Source organism: Camelus dromedarius, chromosome 22, assembly GCF_036321535.1.
Source record: "Camelus dromedarius isolate mCamDro1 chromosome 22, mCamDro1.pat, whole genome shotgun sequence".
Lineage (NCBI taxonomy): Eukaryota > Metazoa > Chordata > Mammalia > Artiodactyla > Camelidae > Camelus > Camelus dromedarius.
This window is the reverse complement of record NC_087457.1, coordinates 15,636,832-15,656,042: the sequence shown is the minus strand read 5'-3', so window position 1 is coordinate 15,656,042 and position 19,211 is coordinate 15,636,832. Positions and strand designations below refer to the sequence as shown.

Below are 19,211 nucleotides of genomic sequence, written 5' to 3'. Positions count from 1 at the left end.
AGAGATGGTCACAAACAAATGTTTACGTGGTATCACGTTTCTACCACAAGGGAACTTTAAACGGGCAATTAATTCTCTTAAATAAGTAAATCACTGGAGGTAGGACACAAGACATCGTTTAAAAATGGTGAAGTGGCTCTTACTTTGGGTAAAATTCCAGATTTTCTTTTGGCGTTTATCTCTGTCAACCTTGTGCTCATCATAAACAATTGAATATTGGTGGTGGTAAGGAGCAGTAAGTATAATGAATTGACATTCACCCCTTTAAAAAAATCAAAGAGAAAAAAATCATCTCATCTGTATTAGTTTTTCATGGCTGCTGTAATAAATTCTCACAGTTGCAGTGGCTTAACACAACACAAATTTACTGTCTTACAATTCTATAGGTTTGAAGTCCAACATGAGTTTTAACTGGGCCAAAATTAGATGTCATTGGAGCTCTGTTCCTTCCCAGAGGCTCCACAGGAGAACTCACTTCCTTGCCTTTTCCAGTTTCCAGAGGACATCTGCATTCCTTGTTTTGTGGTCCTCTTCCTCTATATTCCAAGTCAGTAACAGCTGGTCAAGAATTTCTCACATGACATCACTGGTACCTCTGTTTCTATGTCTATAACCTCCTTCTCTGACTATGACCCCTCTTCTTCCTCTGTCTTCCCCTTTTAAAGACCTCTGTGATTACATTGGGCACATGGATAATCCAGGATAATCTGCCTATTTTAATGTCAACTTTAATTTGCCTTTGCCATGTAGCATAACATGTTCACAGGTTCTGGGGTTTAGAATATGGACATCTTTGGGAGGGACATTATTCTGCCTGTGACATTAACCAACAATTAGTAATTCTTGGTGAGCATTTAATGTACCTATCTCTCTGCTAGACACTATGAAGGCTATAAGAGATGGATAAGTTGTGATGCCTGTTTTCAAGAAACATAGATACTAATTAATTGCAGAACAAGACTGACACATACAGGACAATGAATGGATACTTTGAGATGTAGAGGTCACAAATTGGCAGCCAGTGCAGCAAGCTTGGGTTATTCATATGTTTGGTTCAGACATGCACCTTCTAATCCACCACAATTCTCAGTTTTTCCTATTGTCTGATATCTGGACCATTGCACTTGTCCATATTACAAGTCATACCTTAGAAAGTATCTGAGGTTTTCAGCATGATTAACATATCCATGTGTATTCCGTGTGTAAGCAAAGTTTTGAAAAGAAAAGAACAATAAGAGAAGGCATTGTAAGACACTCAAAAACAGATCTTTTTTAGTGCCGAATTATTGATCCAACACTCCTTGCCTACCTTGAGCCCTTCAATCTTTGTTTGGAAATTTTCAAATCATGTAAATGCAAGAGTTGGAATTACTATAACAATCAATTTATAAATTTACTTTTAAACTATTTTAATAGCATTTCATTTAACCAATGTGTTAAATAGAATCATTTCACCATGCAATTATTGAGGTGGTTTACAATCTGTGTGTGTGTGTGTGTGTGTGTGTGTGTGTGTGTGTGTGTGAGTGAGTATTGAAGTTCTACTCTCTTAGCAAATTTCAGCTGTGTGCTCCAGTGTTATTAACTATAGTCACCATCTTATATGTTAGATCTGCAAACCTTATTCATCTTATAACTGAAAGTTTGTATCCGTTTACCAGCTGTCCCTATTTCCCCCACCCCCTATCCCCTGGCAACCAGTGAAGTTATTTTTTTGGTGCTGTATGAACTGTTTTTATCTTTTACCTATATTCTTCCTAAATAAACAATAATTAACTGTTTAAGTGAATTTCTAAGAAAAAGATTAAAACTCAAGTCTGGATCTTGATGATTCTAGAATTATCTGGAAGAATAACGGGCTTTCTTTTATTAGCAGTTGACTCTTGCAATAAGAAGTGCAAAGATCTGGAATATTTTCTGAGTATCAGTTACTCAAAGGGTATATAGATGGCACATTTCCCAAGGGGAGCAGCATAGACAATGCTCATGGATAATGAAACAGGGCATTCCCTGTGCTTCAATAAAAATCGTTCAAACAAGCTCTTGAAGTTGTCTCCTGGGCTAAAGGATTAAGCCATTAACCTTAACAGTGCCAGTGTGTTCTCACTTTCAAATCCCATTTAATTAGTATCCAAGGTAATGTTAAGAACAAACTTCATACAGAGGAATGTGTAAAAGCATTAGCTGCTCATAAACAGGATGGTCTTTTGAGACACAGTGAAGGAAAAAGATGACAGGCAGAACATAAACTGTTATCTGTATAAATTGCAATGGAATTTGAGCCAGGAGGATATGTTGTTAGAAGGGTTAGCAGCATACTAGAGTGTAGCCCTGTCTAAAAGAACTTTCTATGGTGATAGAAATGTTGTATATTTATGCTGTCCCATTGGACAGCCACTAGCCACATGTGGCTGTTGAGGACCAGAAGCATGGCTAGTGCGACTGAAGAACTAAATGTTACATTTTATCTCATTTTAATTTACGTTGAAATTAAATAGTCGCATGTGGCTAGGGGCTACCATACTGGACAGTGCAGGACTAATGCTTTAGTTTGCTCACGTGGCCTCACCCATTACCTTGATCCTTGCGTCGCTCTTCTCCAGACAACAACAGCAAAAACAATAGCAATAAAAGCCTTCCAGTTCACGTAATAAACCTGCACACTTGCCCAGAAGGGGCAGCAAGATCTGGTGCCTGTGTCAGGGGCCCTGCAGGTCCTGGGTGCGATGGAGCAGGACTGGGGATTTGGTACTGAATTGTCAAGGTGGGCAGCAAGAGAGGGTCCACCTCGGAGCTTGTCTCGGAGGATTAGAGCTGCGGGCGCCGTGGTTCTGGTGGACGGAGCAGAGGTAGGATGAGCACACTTGGGTCTGTGAACGTTGCCATGTGGAAACACAGAGCCACCTGCACAGACTGGAGGGAGAACTCTGGGGCTCCTTGTCCGTTTTGTTAACTCTTGCATTCCCAACACTGAAAACGTTTCTTCCTACAGAGTGGGGCCCATCCGGTTTGCATTGTTAAATTGTGGGAAGTGATGGTGTCTGTGTCCCATTCAGGTTGCACGGACCTTCTGTTAGAGTAATACTCACTTATGACTTATGGGCTTGACCAAAATGTCTACTTTCTGATTTATAGTTTGTTTCCATGAAGTCTTGCCAAGGTAGACAAACAAAAGCCCCCTTGGCTGTATGGTTAATTTATTGAGTATATTGAAATGAATACAGTTGCATGAAATGCTGATTGTCTCTGGGTGAACGATCGCCGTATTAATAGTTCTTTGCCTCCCTCCTCAAAAACTTTGCCTTCAAGTATAGTTTGCTTGAAGGTGTACTGGCTGTGTTGACGAGTCTTGTGCCTCAGGAGAAGCCAGATCTCAGGGCTGCTGTTTAGTTCAGAGACTACGTTGCTGGGGCCAAAATGGAATGAAGAGATGAAGCTATGTCTTAATGAAAATCTTTAAAAAATTATCTTCCTTAGGAAGTCATTTTTTTCCTTAAAATTTCCAGATCCTAAGTGTTAGATTGATTAGTTTCAGCCTAACACTGTTCTCCCCGTGTTTGCTGGGCGGAGCGGTGAGCTGATGTGTTGTTAGCTTTGTATTCTGAGGTTGTGGCTAATTTGTCAGGGAGTTTTCTTTATTGCACAGTCTCTCGAAGAGGTTTATAGATGTATTTGAGATCTCTTTACGGCTCCTAGGACATGCATATCTGAATCACAGCGTCACCCAAATCCAGTTGGCATAAAGATGTGCAGAACCGTCTATAAAACGAAGGACGAAGACAGTATTCTGAATACCCAGGGGCCAGTTATCTTCATAGCATCTATGTAGGTTCAGCTATGGATCAAGGTGCTTTCCAGCAACTCTGCTTACTTTTTATCTAACAGCCGCCCATGTGCCTAATGCAGGGAGTGTCTTTACAAACAAGGAACACGTTTAGCTAACCCTCCTCTCTCCTTTCTGCTGTCTTCCTCCCAGTAACCTTGAAGAGTAATTACCACTGTGTGGAAAAGCCCTGTGCTCTGCCTCGCCAAAGGGCCCGAGATGAAGCACGTTTGGTTTTTGCTCTCAGGTAGCCTAGAATTTGTCAGAGTTCCAGGTGCAAAGAAACTGTGCTGTAAATCCTGGTTACCAGAATTGCAAATTCCTGGGGAGTTAATAAATTAGAGAAGTACTTATTGAAGCCCTAATAGAGGGGTTTTTAAAGTTGAAATATAGTTGATTTACAGTGTTGTGTTAGTTTCTGGTGTACAGCATAGTGATTCAGTGATACATATATATATATGTGTATATATTTATTCTTTTTCATTATAGGTTATTACAAGATATTGAATACAGTTCCCTGTGCTGTGCAGTGGGGCTTTGTTGTTTATTTTTTATATAGCAGTTAGTTTGAATAAATATCATATACATCCTCTGCCTTCAGGGAGCTTGTAGTTTAGGCAGGGAGGGAGAAACAGGAGCACACAGTAAATAACTGCTGAACACTGAAATCTGAGCTGTGTGATGATGATTATTCTCAACACAGACATTTAAAAGGAGTGAAATGAGAAAAGGAGTAGTTGGAAAGCCTACCGTGTAGAGGGGAGGAGATAGAAGAGGTCTCTGTTCGTATTTGGCTTCTGTACACAGGCAATGGCTTTGGTCTGTGATTAGGGAATAAACTAAGAAGATCAAATCCACAACCGCTGATGCGTCCCTTAACCATAAATTTATGGATGTCTTAAGGATAATTCTTACAGGTTTAAGACAACTATGTTAATCATGAACGTTTCCATGGAGGCTGGGGAACAGGGCTAGGCAGGGTATAATTGTGATGTAGCTCTCAGAGACATCCAGGAGCCCAAGGCCTAGAAGTACTGAAATCTGAGATAAAGGAAGATGCCTGCAGATTCTTTGGCTCCAGGGAACCTGTATGGGATGTCTTTGGTTGGTCCTCCACCACTATCCTAAGCCCTGCCCTGTGCCTGGGAGGTTGATGAGTACAGCCAGACTGGAGAGATGCCTGGGCCTTCTGCCTTCCAGCTGGTTTGGTCGATGGGGGATGCTGGCAGGACATCAGAGGGAGAGGGAGGAATGAAATCAGAGTATTGATCCATCTGGCTTTCTCCTTGGGGGTCATGATGGGCTGGCTGCCTTCATCAGCTGAAAGGTCACAGCTCCTGTTAGGTGGTCCTCTTTGTATGGCTGTCTCTCCAGGTTCTGTGAACTGACGCATTGTCCTGTCCCTTCAGGTCTGGAGATTGCGGCACTCACTAGTCCTAAGGGACTACACATACCCTTGTTGACTTCCTGATCCCTGCCCACTTCTTTGTAAATCGCACCGTCATTACACTCTCCTCAAGTGCCCAGCTACAGTGTGCTGCCAACTTCCGGTTTAATGCAGATTCTAGGATGGCACCGACTTCCAGTTTAATGCAGATTCTAGGATGACACCGACTTCCGGTTTAATGCAGATTCTAAGATGACACAGGGGCTTTCAATAGTTACGTGCACCCAGCAGTGTAGCCCATTGGTCCATTTCTTCCAAGTCATGCCGAAGTGCTAACCTGGATGGCAGGTGGGAGTGAGCCTGGAGTAAACCTAGTGGATGTGAGGACAGTTGGCAGTGGTCAGCTGACCAGTAACTTGCTTGAAAGTACTGTGTATTCACCGCAGACAGTTTTCTACCCCACCTCTCAAGAGAGGTACGGCCATCCAGGGAGCTAGAGCCATCCAGTTGTGGGCAAACGGTGCTGCTGACTGCCAGCCACTCTCTTCCAGTTCTCTGTAGCTATACCACTATCACTTCCCCCTTGTGCTTGCAAAACACATTGAATTCCACGGCCTGCTCAATTAGCTAACGCTCTCACAGCCCCATTTGCATGTGAAAATGCTGTTTGCATGAGAAAATACAGAGTTTTGTACACACAAATGATTTGCTTATACATAACTGTCTCCAAAATTTTTGGTTTTCAAAAACTTATTACTTAAAGCTGATGGTCTTAGAGCACTTATTACAGACAGGAAAACAACCTAATGACAGTCTTTCTTTTTCCATGTGTGTTTTTATCTCAGGCCTTCAAATCCTATCTGCTTGTCTCCACTGCTTTCCCCTTGAATCTGCCCAGGAGGTTCCAGGAGGTGGGGGGAGGGAGGAGGAGCAGGCTGACATCCTGCTTCACTTCCCACTGACAGCTGTGCCCTCATCCGACTCTTGCAACCAACAATGATGTGCAAATCAAGATCTCGTATGGATTTGCAAGTCCCAGGTGGAACTCATAGCAAAAGCATTTAAAAAACAAAACTGTCTTTTGACGTGTGAACTGATTAAGTGTGATGAGGCCTTCCCTTTGAGGATAAGCTTGGAGAACTCTGAAGAGCCACCGGATGGCTGCTCAGATGCCAGTCGCTTATTTTGACGTGGTATTTGAACATCCCAGAGGGAAACTTGGGGCTTTACCCTGGAGCTTAGTGAAATTACGACACTGGAGAACTTTGGGACTGTCCATAGCCTGCACAGTTTTGTTTTAGCCATAAAGTGATATTTCCTAGTCAAGTAAGGGATGTCTGGTACTGCAACTGGTAACTTGTTTTGAAAGCTTTCGGTTCCTTTAAATCAATCCACCAACTCTGTCAGGTAAATATTTATTCCCTATGGTGGAATGGGTACCATCTAGACTGCCAAAGAAATACAGTAAGTCATGATCCCTGACCTCAAGGAAATTAAAATCTTACTGGAGTTAAAAGAAGTATATATGAAATGAAATAAGTAAGGGAAAATACAGCAGAGTGTCCTATTCTTTTCAATATTGATTGAACACCTATTAAGTGTTAGCCATGGTAGTAGGGATAAAATGGCAGGCCTTTGATTCTGAGATGCTTACATTCCAGTGGTGACTGATGTGGGCGCAGGTTGTATGTGTTATAGAATTTATAGAGGGAAGAAGGCATATTAGGTTGGGATAGCTGAGAAATGACATGGAATCGGAGTTGTGGATGGGTAGGATTTAGGTGGGTGAAGATGAGGAGTTGGCTGTAAGGTAGGAGGGGGAATGCAGGACTGGAAAATGAATACACAGGATGGGATAGGTTAGAAAAGGAGTTGACTGGCTTCTTTTTTAAAGATGGGAGTTTGTTTGGAGAGTGGTGGGGAAAGTGTCCTGGTGTCTTTGACTGTTGCCCTAGAAAGTTTAAAGACAGGGACTGTCACGGTAATGCAGGTAAAGCATGATGGGGACATCAGGTAGGTGGCAGGTCATGCTGCCAGCCGCTGTGTTCCCTTCCACTTTTCTCTCTTTAATTGCCAGATGTCTGTCTTTTACAATAGCGTGTCTTTTCTTCTGCAGATAAGCGCTTGGTGAGCTCTCGCTTTATATGTGGGAACATTTCAGCAGTGTCCTTAGCAAAAGTCGTGTCATCCATCACGCTTGACAAAGTCGGGGACAAGGGAGGAGGAGGAGGAGTTTGCTTTTCATTTAGGGAGGCATAAAGGTCAGAGCCAGCGTTGCTCTCAGTAGGGTTTTCAGTCCCAATATTTCGGTGTATGTACACCTTTTTCTTTTTCTCCTTGTCAGGCTTGTAGCGTGGGTTTTTTTCTTTTTCCCCGCCCTTTTCAACTTCTTTCTTATATGAAATGTATTTTACAAGTCTCTGTCAAGTTCCCTATGAAATATCCTTGATGCATGAGGTCTAGAGGGCTTTTTAAAAATTTCCTCATCTTGTACTATTCAGGGAACATTGATCAATCCTTTCTTGTCTTTATGTCCCCCTCTCTCAGCTCTGTGGTGAGGACAGTGCTAGGAGAGCCAGGATGTTGGGAGGGGAGCAGGAGGGATGGATGGATGGATGGCAAATAGAAAGTACTTCTGTGTCAGCCAGCCACTGGCTCGCTGACAGTGTGGGGCAGGTAGGACAGAACAGAGTGGAATGGCAGAGAAGTCTTGGACTGGGTTGGTGGGATGGGAGTAGTCCAAATTGAATGAGAGAGCGGACCTACTGAGTAATTCAGATCAGACCTCAGTCTCACCTGGATGATCAACATAAGTTAGAGAGTTAGAACCTGACTGCGGGCAAACAAGAGGCTTAGCACATGTCTGTGATGGTGAGTTAGGGCCAGGGATGGGTCAGAAGTCAGATCAACAGACAAAACCAGGAGGACATTGCAGCAGGAGGAAGAAGGATGGGGGAGACACAAGATTCAGGTGTAGAGATTGAAACCAGCTGCCTCCTGAGACCCACAACAGAGAGGAAGATGTGCTCTCTCCTAGGAACAGGACTTGGCAACACAGGGGACTAAGTCAGCTGCCTACAGGGCCAGGCAGGTACCTAAAGAGTGAGGAGAGTGAGGTGTGGGAAGGCATAAGGGAGTGGCAGGGACTGTGGCCAGCTGGAAGTCGCACATCCTGTCTGTCTGAAGGGAGTAGCTGCTCCTCAGCTCCAACAGATAACTCATTACCCAGAGGTAAACAAGCCTGGGATTGTCAGTTCCTATGATTTTTTTTTTTTAAGAGAAAATGAAAAATTAGATTTTTAAAACAAATCTACCTTTTAAAAAAATCTTGGAAACGAATTCATATTTGTTGAAAAACAGCTTAAGGCCAGGTTTGTACAGCTCAACGAAGCAATCTGCGGGCTGCCATGTGCCGCTTCTCCAAGTAGAAGGAGTGGGATCCCTGCAGGTGGACAGCATTTGCTTCTGTGCTCCCCACTGCCTGGCTGTCCAGCTCTTTGAGCCTGTGTTACCTGCCCTTTCTGTCTCAGCTTCCTCATGGGCAAGAGGGAGACACTGATAATTTAGTCACAGAGTGTTGTAATGATTACCAGTAATATGTATCAAGTAGCTTATCTATTTTATTATTTTAAGATAAGACCTTGATATCTGAGGCCGCTTAGGTGTATCCATCCGAGGCGGAGCAGGTGACCAGAAGTCCTAAGAAGCTGTAGAAAGCAGCAGTGTAGCAGGTTGGCCCTGAGTGGAACATTGGATTCCATAGCTAATGGAAGAACAAGGAGAAAACAAGAAAAGATAACTTGGGAGGAGTCGTGTTCCTTCGAGTAGAGCCATGTGACCTTAATAATTTGGATTTCAACAAGAAAAACCCAAGTAGAGAAGGAGGAAGTAGCTTTCCCTCCTGTGCCAGGCAGATTCCATGCCTTAATGCCTTTAGTCAGATTGCCCAACACACATCTCTAGTGGGCTATTTATCCAGGACAGAGTCAGAGAGAGAGGGAGAGAGAGAGACCCTGCTTCCTTGACTCCAGGTCTGTATTTCTTTTCCAGCCCTATAGCACAGAGGGGATATTGGTTGCTCAATGCTCAGATAATAATAGTATCTTCTGGATAATAATGATTTTAGTTTTACATTCTTAGGTTCCTCTCTAATTTCAAAAGACACATGCATCCCAGTGTTCATAGCAGCACTATATACAATAGCCAAGACATGGAAGCAACCTAAATGTCCATCGATAGATGACTGGATAAAGAAGTTGTAGTATATTTATAGAACGGAATACTACTCAGCCATAAAAAAGAATAAATGATGCCATTTGCAGCAACATGGATGGACCTATAGATCATCATTCTAAGTGAAGTAAGCCAGAAAGAGAAAGAAAAATACCATATGAAATCCCTCATATGTGGAATCTAAAAACAGTAAAAAGAGAACACTAGTGAACTCATCTACAAAACAGAAATAGACTTGCAGACATAGTAAACAATCATAATTATTGAGGGAAAGTGGGTGGGAAGGGATAAATTTGGGAGTTTGAGATTTGCGAATGTTAGCCACTATATATACAAATAGGTTAAAAAAACAAGTTTCTGTTGTATAACACAGGGAACTATATTCAACATCTTATAATAACCTTCAATGAAAAAGAATATGAAAATGAATATATGTGTATATATATATGCATGACTGGGACACTGTGCTGTACACCAGAAATCGACACATTGTAACTGACTGTACTTCAATTAAAAAAAAATTCAAATTAAATTCTTAGGTTCCTGCTCCATGTCAGACAGCATGTGGGTATCTGATATCCATTACGTACTCAACTCTGAAGGTAAAGGATCTTGTCTCCATGTTGACTATTAGAGAAGTGAGGTTTTGGTTCACACAAACCTCACTGGTAGAACTGAGATTTGAATCTGAGTCTTTTTGAAGTTTTATACTGTTTATCGCTGCCTCCCATCAATGGGGGAATTTAAGAGGGTTGCTGTCAGGGCCTCTTTTTCTCCTTGAAGAACATGTATAATGTAAGTTCAGAGGGAAGCCTTAAGAGGAAGATGATATTTTATTTCAGTGAGGATTGAGTAAGGCATCAGATTGCCCCAAGTCTGATGTAACCTGGGGAATTAGCATTTAGAAAGCCTTCAGATCATCCCGCACAGTCTATTCCTGGGCTGCCTTCCACCGTGGTTTTCTTCACCCCACTCTTGCCCCCCTGCCCACTACTCCACTTGAAGCAGGGCAGACGATTGTTAGGTACTTGTTCCCAAACTTTGAGTTCATTTTTCTTTTGAGGACAGCAGAGCTTGATGCTAAAGTCATGTTCTGCTGAGGTCACAGAGCCTGTTTGTTGGTTTGCAGAAGAAAATTGGTGGGTCAATTTGGAATGCCAAAAGTGTTTAGTGTTACAGAAAGTGTGACAATAGAACAGTATTTTAAATTGGTAACAATAAGAACAGCTACCTCAATTAAACAAAAAGAAAGAAAGAAAGAAAAGCAATTTAGTTTGACACATCTGCTAATTATGCTTGGCTCCAGGAAAGACATCTAGGGACCAAGGGGAGGCTGATATGATAGAGAGTTGGTGGAGGTGGGAGGAGGGGGAGTCTCAGAAGGAAGGTAAGTCAACCAAATAATCAATTAAATAATGGTTATTTTCAGAGCACCTGGCAGAAACTAGGAGCCATGCCCTTTTCTCTGAGGGATACAAATATCAACCATGCCTATAGATTACTTCATTTGTGGGAGCAAGCCCTAGACAAATAAAAAGTAAATAAATAACCACAGAACACAAAGGTGCAAATGGTACCAACAGGTCGTATCGGATTAGTGCCCAAATCCTCATCTAATGTCTCCAACACCAGCAACAAATGCTCATTGATCTGGCCATGAATGTGGCACAAGTAACTTACGAGGTCAAAGACTGAAGGGATTATCTTTCTTCCTGAGTCTAAGACTGGAGACTCTACCACACTTAGGGACTAGTAACTGAGTGCTTTGCTCCCTCTGTCTGTGGTCCTACTGCCCACCCCCCACCCCGACCCACACCAGCACGTCACCAGCTCCCCTTCTCTCTCAAGCCTGTTTCTTTTTCTCTTCCTGTCTTCCATCTGCTGTCTCGTCCTTTTTTCTTTCATCCAAGCAGCCCTTACGTCCTGTTGCTTCTTCCTCCTATACATCTGTTCCCTCCTTTATATTCCTGGTGCCTCTAAATTTCTTTTTCCAGCTCCCGTTACTTGATCTAGAATTATGTGTCACCTTGATGTAATGTTCCTCCCCCCAAAAGCTGATGTGACTCTGCTGTCTGTTGGATGAAGGTCAAACTCCTTGTCACACTGTTCAAGGCCCTTCACACAGTTTTCTTCGCCTAGCCCACGGACCCGTTTGTCTGCTGCTCCCTTCCTTCTGTAAACCCTGAAGTCTTCACTTTAGAGACTCTTTGTTGGGAAAGACCCCCCCCCGCCATAGATTACATTTATTGTTGCAGGTTATCTTTATTCTGTGATTTTTCAGGGATCTTACACTCAACCTGATCTGAAACGCATATTACTTTCTGCTAAGGAATATATGTTCTCCCCTAAAACATTTCTCCCATCCCCCATAATGTTAATAACTTTAAAACATCCCAATAACTTAATCCATCATTAGCTAAGGCCTGTGTGGTAGTTTTTCTAAGAGCCATGCGTGCTTGATGTATTGTCCTCTACTGAGTCATGACAGTCCTGTGATGCATTATGTCACTCAGTATTTTCACCCCAGAATAATAAATTGGAGAAATGAGACATCTGCCTACAATTTATTCTTGTTATGTCTTTTCCTTCCTGAAGAGGAAATGACAACACTTCTAAAATGAGAGAGCTAGGTCTGCTTAACCCTTTGAAAAGCCACCCACAGATCCATGGGGCAGTCACATCATTTTTGTGTGCCTTAATACATTTGGTTGCAACACAAAAATGTTTATGCCTTTCCCTGGAAAGGTGTTAGATTAATGAATTCAGAGAGCAGTGCAAACTTATGTGTCAGGCTTGTGCGAGCCACCGTGGCCCACAGACGTGGTGGACTGGGCTCTTAAGGGAGGTGGTTGACTGTGGTCAGTGGTTGAGAGCAGGGTCTTTGGACTCAAGTCCTGCTTCTCTTGTTTACTCAGTGACTGCCCGTGGGTATCTGACTCTGCCTAAGTCATACCTTCTTCAGCTCAATAAATGACAATGACTGTCTATACCACATAGGGCCCGGGGTGGATGAAATGAGCTAATATGAGCAAAGTCCCTAGGCTATATAACAGGCTCTGAATAAATCATGTTATTTTTAATTTGGTAGACAAGTATACAGGCTATTATAACAGAGTAAGCCTTGCTACGTTAGAGATAAACACGGAGTATGGTAGCTGTAGAGAAGGGGCGTCTAGTAGAGTTTTGGGGTAGATTCCACTGATACTGTAGGTGTGTCTGATGTTTATTGAATGCTTATAATGGGCTAGGAAATGTTTAATTCTCACAGCAATTTTTGGGGGTAGATGCTGCTGCTATCTCTGTTTCACGAAGCATCTGAAGGCACAGAGAGGTTAAGTAACTTGTGTAAGATTACCCAGCTTCTTGCAGGGCTCAGGAAAGACTTCCAAAAAGAGGAACACCTGTGGCCACACCAGAAGATCCTTGTACACATGAAAATTAGTAATTGGATAAGTTTATGGGTATGAGGCAAGTGATCACCTGTCAAGCAATCAAAGTGATGTCCTTAAGGTGTTGAGGGCCATGACAGCAGAGAAGGGAAAGAGGAGTCTACACGGGTCTGCAGGGGAGAGATCAGGGACCTGCTTCATGCTTCTTTCTTATGACTTGTGGGGGCTGTCAGAATGCTTTGAATAAAGTAGTTAACAATAAATTCATTAATCTAGAAAAGTAATCAGTAAAGGATAACTTGTTATAACTAGTAGACACATAGGAAACAGCAAGAAGCACCCACGTAAACTTTATGTTTTAAAAACTTGAATTATAAAATCCCTTGCATCTCCATTGAGAGATGTTTACTGTCTCAGGAGACAACTGTTTGCAGTAAAGAAGCTGGGAAGGAGCAACCTCTCATTATCTGTTGATGATTTTCTTTTTATAATGGAAGGAGCCTGGAGAACAGGGAGAGAGCAGAAGAGCCAAAGCTGGAAAGACTGAAAGCAGGCAGGATAGGAGGGCATGCGGTGTGCGCTGTGCGGTGCTTTACTTTGAGACAGATCCTCTGGTTCACTGAATGGGGACAAGCAGGCTTGCTGAGCGATGTCAAAACAACCCACAGAACCTGGAGAACGCCTCCAAAATTGTCCAACTCAATAAAAATTGAATCTCTTCAGTTGTCTGACACCGAAGACAGAACAACTGGTTACCTTACAGTGGCTTCAAACTCTTTAGCAGCTTTTGTCAGGTGGTGTGCAGACACAGTCTTGCAGACTGGCTGCCAGAGCGCATACAGCTTGCAAGAGAAGTGCTATCATCTGGGGGCTGTGATCACAGGCATGCTCTGGGCTCTGCTTCTAGAGGAAGGTGTGACTAAAACGTCCAACTCACGTTAATAACATCAAGCTCTTAAGTAAAAACGTGCAGTCTACAAAGCGCCTTCTCACACTTTGTCCTCCGTCACTCTCATAGAATCCTTATGGGGTAGACATTGCCACCCCAGCTTTTATTTTATTTGAGGCACTGAGCCTCAGAGCTGTCGGTTGAGGTGTCTTGGGCCACACGGTTAGAGTGCAGAGCTGGGATGCCAGCCTCCATCTTCAGACTGGAGTTTAGTGCTTCTTCCTTTCCATCAAGGTTGCTTCTGCAAAGTGGTCATGGGGGAGGTTGTTTCCAGAGCAGAGGTCTGTTCTGAGGTCAGTGTCCAGAGAACCCACAAAAATAAAGATGGCATGTCCTCTGTGATGATTAAGTGAGCTTCATTAGTTAGGATTCTGTAATGATTACTAATTAATTAGTCTAGTAGAGTCCATCCAATGGGAGGATCTACATATACTAATTGCAGAATATTAAAAAAAAAACTCTTTAAGAATGCCTGAATCCATTCTGTATGCTGATTACTATATGTGGCTAACCACACACACATATATTATAAGCTATAAGTTATACACTGTTATGAGTCCCTGGTTCCTTTTTGCTAAGGAAATTCCAAAAAGTATTAACAAATCTGTGCACCTAAGGGAGCAGTTAAAGTTCCCTCTAGACCAGTGCTGTCCATGGAAACATGATGTGAACCACAAATGTAGCTTTAAATTTGCTGGTAGCCACAGTAAAAAAAAAATTCACAGGTAAAATTAATTTGAATAATATATTATGGCTAGCCCAGTGTGCCCCAAATATTTTCATTTCAGCATGTAATCTGTATAAAGATTATTCATGAGCTGTTTTACATTTTTTAGATACTAAATCTTTAAAATCTGGTGTGTGTTTATTTTGTGCTATAGCACATCTTTATTTGGACTAGCCACATTTCAAGTGCTCCAAAGCCACTTGGGCTGAGGGGCTACTGTTGTGCAGGCCTGGATGACCACCTGTAGCTATCACATGACTTCTTGCTTCAGGCTTTGATGACTCAGCCTTAATCTTTACTCTTGTACTTGTTGAAAGCAATCTCTAATCTTAAATCTTTTACCAGTGGCTTTCAATGGAAGATGGAGCAGGTCTTAAATGTACAGTCCCCTGGTTATCCCTCTGTATCTATGGGGGTTGGTTCTTCCAGGACCCCCTGGAGATACCAGAATCCACAGATGCTCAAGTCCGTTATATAAACTAGTGTAACCTTTGCATGTAACCTACACACATCCTCCCGCATACTTTTAATCATCTCTAGATTCCTTACAATGCCCAATACTACGTAAGTGCTTTATAAATAGTTGTAAATACAGTGTCAATACTATGTATATAGTTACTTAGGGCAGCAAATTCAAGTTTTGCTTTTTGGAACTTTCTGGAATTTTTTTTTCCCGGAATATTTTCTGTCTGCAGCTGGTTGAATCCGCAGATGCAGAACCCACAGACATGGAGGACCAGCTGTTCTCGGAAAGATGCCTACTTGTAGCCTGTCTCTCCCAGGGTCTCAAACCTAAATTCTTAACATTGGTGTGTGGACCTGGCCAGGTGTGAGATAAAAGAAGTGGTTGAGTCTGCAGGGGATTTGGAAAATGTGGGCCCAGCCCAAGTTCAAAGTAAAATCAAAAACAAGAAAATTTTGTACCAGTCTAAAATATTTATCAGGACGGTATTATCCTCGAAATAACCCAATGCATATGCCTGTGTTCTCTTTGGCGCCTAAGTACATTGATAATAGTGTCTTAACGTTCTTACCCTACATGGTGAATGCCATCCCTGCCTCCTGGTAACAATAGCTCACAGCATTATTGCTTGAGTCCATGATTAGTGTATTAACTCTACGCCATGTGTTACAACACACAGTCCCAGAGGATCCTGTGGGATTTCCCCCTATAGTATTTTCCTCCTTGGTTGTGATGAGGGGTTTGAACATGGTGACAAGTGGGAGTCGGGGAAGGTCTGTTTCCCTGGCTGATGAGGTTTTTTCCAGGTGGCCTTGTGGAAGAATCCTTTCCTGGTCATTTAGGAAACTCAGCTGGGTGGCAGGGCTGATTGGTGTCCCTATTTGCCTGCCCCAGCTATGCACTGCCACTCAGGCTGTTGTGACTTACTATCAGCATGACAATAAAGTAGTGAGAAAAATCTATGTTTGGTCACAGCCAGAGGTGTGTGGCTGGTTATTATTTTTCCCCATCTGGGAAACAATTCTGTAGAACCCTGGAGACAGGGATCTATTTTCATCTCTCTCCTCTCATGCTTGCTTTCTCTGCAGCAACAAATGCACAGCTTCTTAAGCTAGTTTAGGTCTAAAATGCCACATTCTCAGGGAATGCGTCTAGATAATGAAGAGGTTAAAAAAAATCTGCCTCTCCCTTCCCATGTATTACATAAAAGTTGGTTATGCCAAATTTGCTTTCCTGTACCCTGTTAGCAGTCTCCTCGTTATCCAGGCACAGTCTCAATGGCTAATCTGTAGTCCCCCAGGGAACATTTGTGCAATGTAAGGAAGGGAAAAATTCCAGTCAAACAGGGAAGTCAATTTGGCATCTTTAGGCAAACCCTTTACATGAATTTTTTTTTTAAACAGTGAGAGTGTGTGTGTGTGTGTGTGTGTGTGTGTGTGTGTATGGGTGGATGGTGGGGAAAGATTTGGTCAAATGAGAACTCTGCTTAATCAATTTCCTTCTCATCCAAGCTTGGTCCCTCTGGTTACTGGCCTGGATCTTATAGTATGGGGTGGGTTGTCGGGGTGAGGGTGGGGTGGGCACTGTCGAAAGGAAGAAGAAAACAGAGAAGCTTCATGTTATAAATCTGTTCCTTATTGCTTACAGCTCCAGGCAGCCTTAAGAATCAACTTTTATTAGCTCCCTATTAGAGGACCATTTCCCTTATAATTTGATTATTAGAATGGATATATTTGAAATCTGCATTTCCATATAGATAGAACCACTCTGTTTTTATGACCCTGATGCACTGTTAAAAACTCACAGAGACGCCATCTAAATTTCCTCAGTTGATTGTTTTCAAGAATGAACTATGAATAAAATCCACTGAGCTAAGAGGGAGAAGGTCGAGGCCAGGGAGTGGGAAATGAAAAAGTTGATACTGTGAGCCTCGTTAGATGCAAGAAGTGATTTATTTTCTTGATCCTTGGCCAAGCACATCAATTAAGAGCGATTTACTCTTCGGATTTCCCCCGCTTTGCTCTGTCCAACGATATGCTTATTTTCTCTTCCCTCTCCCTTTTCCTCTCCTCCTTGCTGCTTAATATGCACGCTAAGGATGCACAAACACCCGCAGAAGTCCTGCTGGCTCATCTAGTCCTAAGAGCTCATTTCCCAGTTCTGTGCTGGCGTTAATAATAGCTGACGCTCACTGACCTTTGCCTGTATGCCGGGCACTGACGGCATCATGCCATCTTCTCAACTACCTAAGTGGGAGGTGCAGCCGTTACTCCCATCCGACAGACAAGGAGCCTGTGGCTTAGAGCATTCAGGCAAATCACTGAAGCTTATATATGTAATTTATAAAGGGTGGGAGTCGAATTTAGGAAGCTAGTCCAGCGGCCAGGCTCTTGACCATTCTGCCTTACTGCCTGCAAAGTACGTCCATGACCATCATCTCATTTAATTGCCATATCGGCATCACTCTCGTTCTAAAGACACACACTTAGGTTCAGTGATAGCACATCATTTGGACAAAGCCCACACAGCCAGCAGCTTGATGGAGTCAGTGTCTTCAAAGTCACTGCTTCTCACGTTGAAAGAGGAGGTCCAGATCCTGTCTCCAGTCGGCTGTGAGGAAGTTCCCAAGGGGACTCCAAGTCTCTCAGATGCACTTGAAGGTTAGAGTGATGTGGAAGGGGGAGCTCTGAAGAGACAGTGGGTGTCCTGTACCCCTTCCCCTGTACCCCAATCAGTTCTGCTTCTGCTTGATTATGATTGGAATATGCTGCCTCCCTTGAGACATTCAGAATGACAAGTGGAAAATTGTTCCATTAGCAGAGCAAGGGGAAATTAATCCCTTCTAGCATTTTTCCCCCTTTTGGCCAAAACTTTGACTTGAATGTGCAATAATGAGTAGAAAAAAATTGATTAAGTACAATCGTATAAAATCAGAATTGCTCCAAATTGATTCCCTTTGCTTCATTTTTTTTTAATTCCATTTTATGTTCCTGGGGAGCATTCACTGAGGGCAGAAGACATTCCCTTAAAGTATAATAATAGGGGTTGTTTAAAAAATTTGTATAAAAAAGAAAACATGATTTGGGTGGGTTGGAATATCGGTCCCTTTTTTGGAACTTCATTTTCACTATGTACTTCACAGATGGGCAGACAAATATTCAACTGCTGGCATCAAGTAAAACCTGAGAGTTAGGACTGAAATGTGTAATTCTCTCCCGGGAAGGGAAGACTTCCCTGGTAAGAATTCTCGTAATCATTTTCTTAATGATAATGCATAGGAGCTCAAAAGTGCATTAGGGGTAATCTCGTCCAAATCTCTTACTCGGTAGATGAGCGAACTGATACTTGGACAAACTGTCTTGCCCAGTCTGTTCTCAGGATGAGATGTGCAGGAAGGCAGGACTGGGTGGAAGTGGAGATAAACGGTGAGTGTCAGGTTGAGAGAGAAGCGTGTCCCGTTGGTTTTTCACGCAGAGGAAGCCTAAGAGAATATTCAGGAGCGAGAGAAGATGAGACCAGAGACATCAGGACTGAAACAGTGATCTGAGTGAATGCCCAAAGCAGTGGTATCCTCGTGTGCTCCCAGCGTGGGATCCATTCCCCTCCGGAACTGAATGGACAAGGCTTCATTCAACGGGTCGTGCAGAAAGTCTGAGCAGAACCGAGATAAAGTCCTAAGTTTCCTTGTTTCCCACTGCCCTGGGGTCCTAATACCGCAAAGGGTGTGTTGCGGGTTAACACCGGGAGGTTCCGGGAGGCCCAAGGGAGGCATGGGGTCAGCTTGCAGCTCTGTCATTCTGACCTTGGCAACTTAACTCGTCTTGGTTTTCTTAAGGTTAAGTTGGGATAATACCTCACAGGGTTGTGGAGATAAAATAAAGTAATATATGAAAAGCGTTTAATACAGCGTCTAGCACAAAGCGAGTTTGCAGTGACTGAAGACTGTTACAATCACTGTTGACTGAGAAGACATGACTAGCACTTTCTGCTTTGTATGGGGAGCTGTGCTTCACTCTGACGCTGATTTCCCTTTTCTTCCTTTTTTTTTTTTTTGGTTGGGAGGTAATTAGTTTTGTTTATTAATTTACTTTTTTTTTTTTTTTTAAATGGAGGTACTGGGGATTGAACCCCAGGACCTGGTACATTGCTAAGCACACACTCTGCCCCTGAGCTGTACCCTCCCCCTGATCTCCTTCGTGATGGCAGAGACAGGCACTTCGGAGAGCAGTGGCTAGGGAGA

The 19,211-nt window shown here is 42.8% G+C and overlaps 1 long non-coding RNA gene across 1 annotated transcript in view; it reads left to right on the top strand.

The window, feature by feature from the left end:
* Positions 1-19,211, top strand: part of LOC116149135 (uncharacterized) — a 499,656-nt gene that overhangs the window by 9,641 nt on the left and 470,804 nt on the right. The gene's annotated exons all lie outside the window — the stretch shown is intronic.